Raw genomic sequence first — 7,830 nt, forward strand, 5'->3', positions numbered from 1 at the left:
TAGCTCTTATTTTACCTTCACTTTTTTCCTGCGTTAGAAGCATTCATCCCATTTTAGCAGGGCAGTCACCTCCATAGTCTACACTCCGGTAGAAAAAGCAAATGTTCTCCCTCACCATCTAGAAAATGTTAAATGCAGTTTTCCCTACACTTATGAAAAGAGAAATAGCTTTTCTTGTGGCTTATGATTTGTGCTCTGGATATATGGTTCTCTGGAGTCTAGAAGGAAACAAAAGAAGAGACAAATATTTTGTGTGGAGGATATAAAGAAAGCATGGAGGTGGGGAAATAAGTGACATGACTGATAAATACCAATGACATCACCCTGGGACACTTGTCCAAGAAGGCACTGTCCCATATAACCCATGACATGCCCAGTGAGTGAAACAAGAGAAGGAACATTGCAAAGAACATTGTTAAAATGTCCATGACCCACAATGTTTTGGAGTCATTGTGTGAATGAAAAATTTTCATTACTCATAATGCAGACCATGAAACCTGTGCCAGTTGGGACTCCAATTTGTACCAGGAGGAAACCCTATTTAATTCATACTAGCACATCACCAACTAACTGCCCTGCAGTGGTAATGTTCCACTATGCCATGACATTTTATACTGTCCTCATCCAATGACACCCGTTCATGCACCTCTCAACAATGTCATGGGACTTCTGAAAGACCAAGTTTCTAAAACAGGATAGTGATGAGTATGGCCCCTATTTATCTTGGAGATGATTCAGTCTGAAGATGTTTTTGAAAATCTAGGCTTTGGGGTGCCTGGGTGGCTCAGTCATTAAGCGTCTGCCTTTGGCTCAGGTCATGATGCCAGGGTCCTGGGATCGAGCCCCACATCGGGCTCCCTGCTCTGCGGGAAGCCTGCTTCTCCCTCTCCCACTCCCCCTGCTTGTGTTCCCTCTCTCTCTCTGTCAAATAAATAAATAAATAAATAAATAAAATCTTTAAAAAAGCTTTGCACAGGCTGCAAGGAGGTCCCAACTATCAGGATCCACCTTCACTCTCACTGGAGAGAGACAGAAATAATGGTAGTCTCCAAGATTACTTATGCCTTAGCAGGGGCTGGGATTGGAAGAGCAAAGAGGGATGGCAAACAGAAGAGTAAAGAAGCACAGAAAATGGACCTCTAGGTTCTTTCCTAATGCTATCTCTGAGTGACCTGACTTTGCCCCATAGCTGTTTCCTGCTCTTCAAGGTAATAGATTCTCCATATCTTTCAGTCATTGGGTAACCTTGCATTTCAGAGAAGCCTGGACTTATTACCAACCCCAGAGTGAGTCTAATTTGATCTTTGCCATTTGTGGTAATTCTATTTACCTTGCCAGTGATTGGCTTGAGAGTGGGCATATGATACATTTCTAATCAATGATATATGAGGGTTACACCACTAGGACTTCTAGAAATTCTTCCTGGCTGTCAAGAAGAGAGGTCTAAGGAAGAAATAAATTTTCTTTCCCCCTTTCCTACATCTTGATATATATTAAGGTTGACACGCCTGCAACTGCCAGAGTAATCTCATTAACCATGAGGAGAAGCTAAGAGATTTGAGAAGAATTTGAACTGGAGCAAAAATAAGATTTAGCCACTCAGTTAACCAACCCTAAAATGGCCCTACTTTTAGCTATTGGATAGATAAGAAAATAAATCTTTCCTATTGTTTAAGCCAATTATAGTTGAAATTTTTGTTACCTCCAGCCAAAAAACATACCAAATGAATAAATAATCTGATGAAAAAAATATTTTGCATTGTCTCACGAGCTCCTTGTAGACTCATGATTATCTAAGAATCAAATTATTTTCTTTCTGGTAATGGATTATACTTACATCCCCTTCTAGGTGTCTCTGAGATTGCATAGACTATACTCTTTGCAAGAATCTTTCTATAGCCTGCGACCATCATGTCAGCCCCTTGGGTCTCAACGAGGCTGGGTGACACTCAGAACGGGAGACAAGCCAATTTGGGAGCAGATTGGATCCAGCTTCATTCAACATTAATACCAGTTATTTGATTAACGACAGAACCCAATGAGGTGCAATTTATATTGATGCATCATGCCTAATGTGGGAAGGACAGCAGTCCAGGGGAAAGCTGCCATGTGGAGAAGTTGTCTAGCCTTCCATTCCAGAAAATGCAACACAGCATCACAGTGCAGGACCATCAGCCCACATCAGACAGCTGCATCATCAGCATTGTTGTGGGCCAGCTCAAGACTGATGGAGACCCCATCATAAGGTTCCACCAGATGTTCCTGTTAAAGAACATCATCAATGCTTGGGTTTGCACCAATGACACGTTCAGGTTTGCCCAGCACAACTTTGGCTGAAGTCTTCCCAGCCAGGCACTCATGCTGTTTTCTCCTCCTTCCTCTTCCTGATATTATTCACAATCCTCCACATGCTTCAAATACCATACACAAATGAGCAGGGCCACGGTGGGAGCAGGCACAGTGTACTGCTGCTGCTGATGTATTGGGCATGATGTTTGGACGCTAGACTAGTTGCATCTGACAGAAATTTGTGTTGTACCAGCGCATGCCTTGGAAGGACTTACGTAATACAAAAGGTTGTCTTTTTTTTTTAATCTACTGATAAGTTGCTCTAGTAACCCAAAGAAGTGAAGGAGAAAGCAGTTGCCTCACCACCCAGATATTGATTTGTTTGGATGTTTCAATGCCCCATGATACAGTAAAACTACAAAAATTTTCTTAACAAAAAAGAAGAAGAAGAAGAAGAATCATCTTTCTATATTTATCCAGCATTTCTTTCAACACAGTCAATATGGGGAGTAACACTGAGGAAAGGATACCCTTTATTAGAATCTGAATTCATAAAATATTATATAAGAAAATAAAAGATATATGAATACATATACAAATTTTAAACCAAAGAGGGAAATACTCATTTCCAGAAATGCAAAGCAAACTCAGATCAGAAGGGTGAGAAGGAGCTTAGGTTAAAATGTATTAGAGTATTATGATAAGCAGGTATAGGTTCCAGGTATAGGTTCAAGGTGTAGGTTCAGCTGGATTTGGGGGTTTGTACATCAGTACAGAGAAGGTAGTCTAGGACACAGGCCCCATTCATTCAGGGAACTAGAGCTGAGATACCTACAACAAGCCATGAGTTACAGGGAAGACTCCACCCCTGCCAGCTGCGGAAAGCAGCAAGGAAGTGTGCAGCATATCCAGGGTTGAGATTAGAAAAAAGTAACTTCTTAAAATGCAAAACCACCATCATGTGAATGAGCAGGTCCAAATTCATACCAACAGTATGGGGCAGGAGCTCCTAATTGAGAAGTCAATATAAAAATTGACCCAGAAATAGTGAAACCACAGACTCTCTGAAGAGGCAAAGCCAATATACCCCAACAGGGCTATTTCCATAGCTCAGGGAACCCAGGATACCACGGACATCAGTCTCCACTGAAGATTAGCTGCCAGTTGAAGATTTGAACCACAGGAGAAAGTGAATTACTGGGATGGAGTGTGAGAGGGTGCAACAAAAAGAGGAATTTATACATTAAGAATGAGAAATAGAAAATCATCTAAAAGAGGCTTTACAATAATTTTTTTTACTTTTTTAAAATTTTATTTTATTATGTTAATCACCATACATTACATCATTAGTTTTTGATGTAATGTTCCATGATTCATTGTTTGCATATAACACCCAGTGCTCCATTCAATACATGCCCTCTTTAATACCCATCACCAGGCTAACCCATCCCCCCACCCCCCTCCCCTCTAGAACCCTCAGTTTGTTTTTCAGAGTCCGTCGTCTCTCATGGTTCGTCTCCCACCTCTGATTCCGCCCCCCTTCATTTTTCCCTTCCTACTATCTTCTTTTTTTTTTTAACATATAATGTATTATTGGTTTCAGAGGTACTTATTTTTTTAAATGTATATATAGGTAAAGAGGAAGTAGAAAAGATAAATACACAGTAAAAAAATAATGTATATATTGGAACATAGCTCTAAGGAAATGACCTAGAATGTGAAATAGAGAAATAATAAGAGAAGCTGAGATATGGAAGATAGGAAGACAGGGTCTAAAATATGTCTGATAGGAATTCTAGCATAAAATTAAATGAATATGGGTGACTTAATGTTATAAAAGAAAGTGGCTGAGAATTTTCCAGAATTCAAAAAAAGTCATTGATCCTAAGATTTTAAGGAGCTAAAAACAAATTCATATCTAAAAGAATCACTGTAGTAAAACTGCAGAATATTAAAGAGAAGTAAAATTCTTAAATCCTACTAGAGATTAAAATACATATTCCTATAAAGGAAGGACAATTAGATTCACAAAGACGTGTTAGTTGGCATAATAGCTGGTATTTACTCAGTGACAGATGTGGGCTCGACATTGTTTTAAGAATCTCTTAGTTAACGTTCACAGCAACCTGACGGGGGGGAGATACTGTTGCTATCCCCATTTCACAGATAGATACAGAATAATATATTCAAAATGGTGAGGCATAATTCTATCCGTAGCTCTCTTCACCAAGAGTGACGCCGGGGGATTTTTTCTTTCTTTCCTGATGGATGCATTTAATAATCCATAAACATTTAAAGAGTTGAGTAATAATACAGAATATATGTTAAATACAGTCACACCAGATATGTCACATTGTCCTAAGTTCATCAGAGTTACATATATGGTCATATTGTGTGTGGTGAGCAGGGCAGAAACTGGTGGAGAAGATAGTTTTTAACTGAATCTTTGTTTTTCACTGCCCAACCAGATTAACTTAAAGAAGCTGCAAAATAAAATATGCAGGTTAAACTGGGCCAGGGATTCCTTTCCAAATATTCCTATAGCACAAAAGATGGTCTTTTATATCAGTAAAACAAGAGCTCTTTAAGTATTTCAAACCAAAAAAAAAAAAAAAAAAAGTCCAATACAGGGAATTGCTTACTTAGGGATGGAACAGCTAAAGAACCAAAGAGCACAGTGAAGCAACCCTACATTTAGCAGAAGCAAGGCAGCTACAACCAACCCAGGGCTGGAGTGAGACAAGCAGGAGATAGCTGTACCAGAGTCGAGGAATCAGGGTCACCTGGTGGGCCTGTCTAGTTAGAACTGAGATCATGGAAGAGAGGGACATCCTCTAGGAACTGGAGCCACCCACTATTGCAGCATCTCCAGGAATTGCCACCTGAAACAGAGCCAGGAGCAGGGGGGGATATCCTGGCTTTTATCCATCCCTAGCTCTCCACACTTCCACCAGAGCCTTCGATTAGCTAAACCCATCTAGAAGCAGAAGGCAAGAGAGCACAGGAAATGTAGTGTCCTGCAATACACACACCCAGGCAGGTAAGTGCAGAGAATGGATCTGAGAACAAATATGCAAGTGATCAACTCACCCCCAGCCGATGAATTCAGGAGAATCAGTGCAAAGCCTTTTAGCATGAGGGCAGACGTTTAAGTGTCAGAGGCCTGTTCAGTGTCTGCTCTGTTCTCTAACTCTTCCATCTGCCTGAGTTCCTCCATTTTAGCTTGCTAGCCCATGTGGGTGTGAAAGTGGCATATGCATTTTGTGTGGGAATGACTAAACTGATTCCTCTTTTGTGCAAAGGCATTGCTTCTTTCCAATGAGAGTGCTGTTTTAAAGGCTCTACAAATGCAAACTTCACTTAAGACCATCCATCTATTGAGTTTTTGCAATATATACGTCCTCTCAAAGCTACTCTGCCTAGAAGCTAATAGTGGAATGTAAAAATAATAGCGTTAGCTGTCTTTCAGCCTGGCTTTTCTTCTTTGTATTCTAAGTAACTCATGTAGGCAGACGTAGAAAGCTCCTCTTATTTGCATTTATTTTGCCCACAGAAAATTTACAGTTCACATGACTGCTCCACTTCAAAGAAATAATCAAAACACAAATTGCTTGAAATATAAAGACAGGAGCTCAGAAAAACTAGGATAAGGAAGAAAAATTAGGGCACATTTTAAACATAAATGAAAGGTGTTTTTGCCATGGCTATCTTCAGCTTCTATCACTAAAGCACAAGTAGAAAGGAATTTTGAGAACTGCTTAGTTCATAGAAACTTCATCCTTCCTGAAATTTTATTTTTGACCAATTGAACAAGAAAAGATATCAATGTCAAATCTCTGTTTTCATCTGGGGTAGATAACCAGAAACTATAATACAATTTTTCTTGAATCACAGTTAAGCAGTAACTACTAGTCATCTTTATCCACTATCAAAAGAAAATCATTTGAAGAATATGCTATTAATCAAATGAAAAGTGTTAACTTTCATTTGAAATATGTAATTGTCTATAATATTAAATTTTAGCCAAAACATTTTTTGTTCATCTATTAGCTTTGATAGAAGTTCATGGTTTAATGAAATATCACAGTATTAACTCTGTTAGGCAATTTTTGGTGATAGAAAATACGCTATTTTTGGGTGATGGTGTAGTCAATTGTCAACTAATGTGTCCAGAACTAAGGTAGATTTTATAAACTATCCCAATTCTCAAAAAATTTTGTGCTGTCAATAGGCAATGATTTTGACTTTTGAACTGCCTGTGTTTGTACATTTTCTTCTTAACATTCAGTGCATATAGTTAGTATCACCTTATCAATTACCTAAGAAAGCTTTGTTAAGAGTGTGTGTGTGTGTGTGTGTGTGTGTGTGTGTGTGTGTGTGTGTGTGGCATATCTCATAAAGAACATTAGCACCCTCTTCTGGATGACTTTTGAGGCTGTAATGAAAATATTCTGTCAATCTCTTCCCATTTCCTAACAATGAACAGCTTGAATATTCATTAACTTTGTTCCTGATTAAAGCACAACGTCTGAGTAATTTAATTATACCATATATTTCTGAAACACTGATAAGTGCTAGAGTCAAAAAAACACTTCATTGCTAAATGTTACCCACTGGGAATAAGTGTTTGTCTTATGAAAAGGAAAAAAAAAAAATGCTGCTTCTACATTTCTCAGATTGAGTGTCCCCAATGACTCTTAAATATACCGAGCTATGCAAGGAGGAAGGAGCACAAGGACAGACAAGGAGAGCAGACATATACATTCTTCTGCCAGCTGTCAGTGCTTCAAGGAAAAGTTTATGCTCTCGTATGCTTTAATATCAGCCATGACATAATTCAATATTCTTTTATTCAACTGGATTTTTAAAAAATCAGATACCTTTTAAATCACACTGCCTACAGTTCCACAGAAGCATCTGTGATAGATATCATATGAGGCTGATGATGAAGATGTGATACACTTGCTTGATTCATTCATTCACTCACTCATTCATTCTACAAATATTTAGTGAGCATTTATTGTGTGCCAAGCACTCTTCTGTGTCCTGGAGATACAGGGAACAGACTTAAGCTCCTGACATCATTGAGACTACATTTATGAGTGAAGATAGATACAATGCAGAAGTATATACACCGTATGTCACATGATAATAAATTCTATGTAGGAAAATGAGACAGAGTAAATGGAATAAGAAGTGTTGGTATGTGGGGGGTGAGTATTTTATACAAAGTGGTCAGAAATGTGCTATTGATAAGGTGACATTAGCAGAGACATGAGGTAAGTGCAAGTTTACACCTTGTGGATATCAGAGAAAGAGCATTCCAGGTGGAAGGAGCAGCAAGTTTAAGCCCTTTGAGGTCCGGCCCTGGATTCCCTTTAAATACTTCCAATGCTGTGGAGCAACTCAGCATGTAACAGAAGTTAAGAGCCTGCCTGAGCTTTGGAATTCAAAAACTTGGATAAGATGCTATATATTAGCAATTGACAAATTACTTAAAATCTCTGAGCCGTTTTTTTCTCTTCCATAAAATGGAGATTT

General features: G+C 38.7%; 1 pseudogene; it reads left to right on the forward strand.

The window, feature by feature from the left end:
- Positions 1–481: 481 nt before the first annotated feature.
- LOC116636955 lies at positions 482–2,337 on the forward strand (annotated as a pseudogene).
- The last annotated feature ends 5,493 nt before the right edge of the window (positions 2,338–7,830 follow it).

Source organism: Phoca vitulina, unplaced genomic scaffold (genome assembly GCF_004348235.1).
Source record: "Phoca vitulina isolate PV1807 unplaced genomic scaffold, GSC_HSeal_1.0 scaffold13, whole genome shotgun sequence".
Taxonomy (NCBI): Eukaryota; Metazoa; Chordata; class Mammalia; order Carnivora; family Phocidae; genus Phoca; species Phoca vitulina.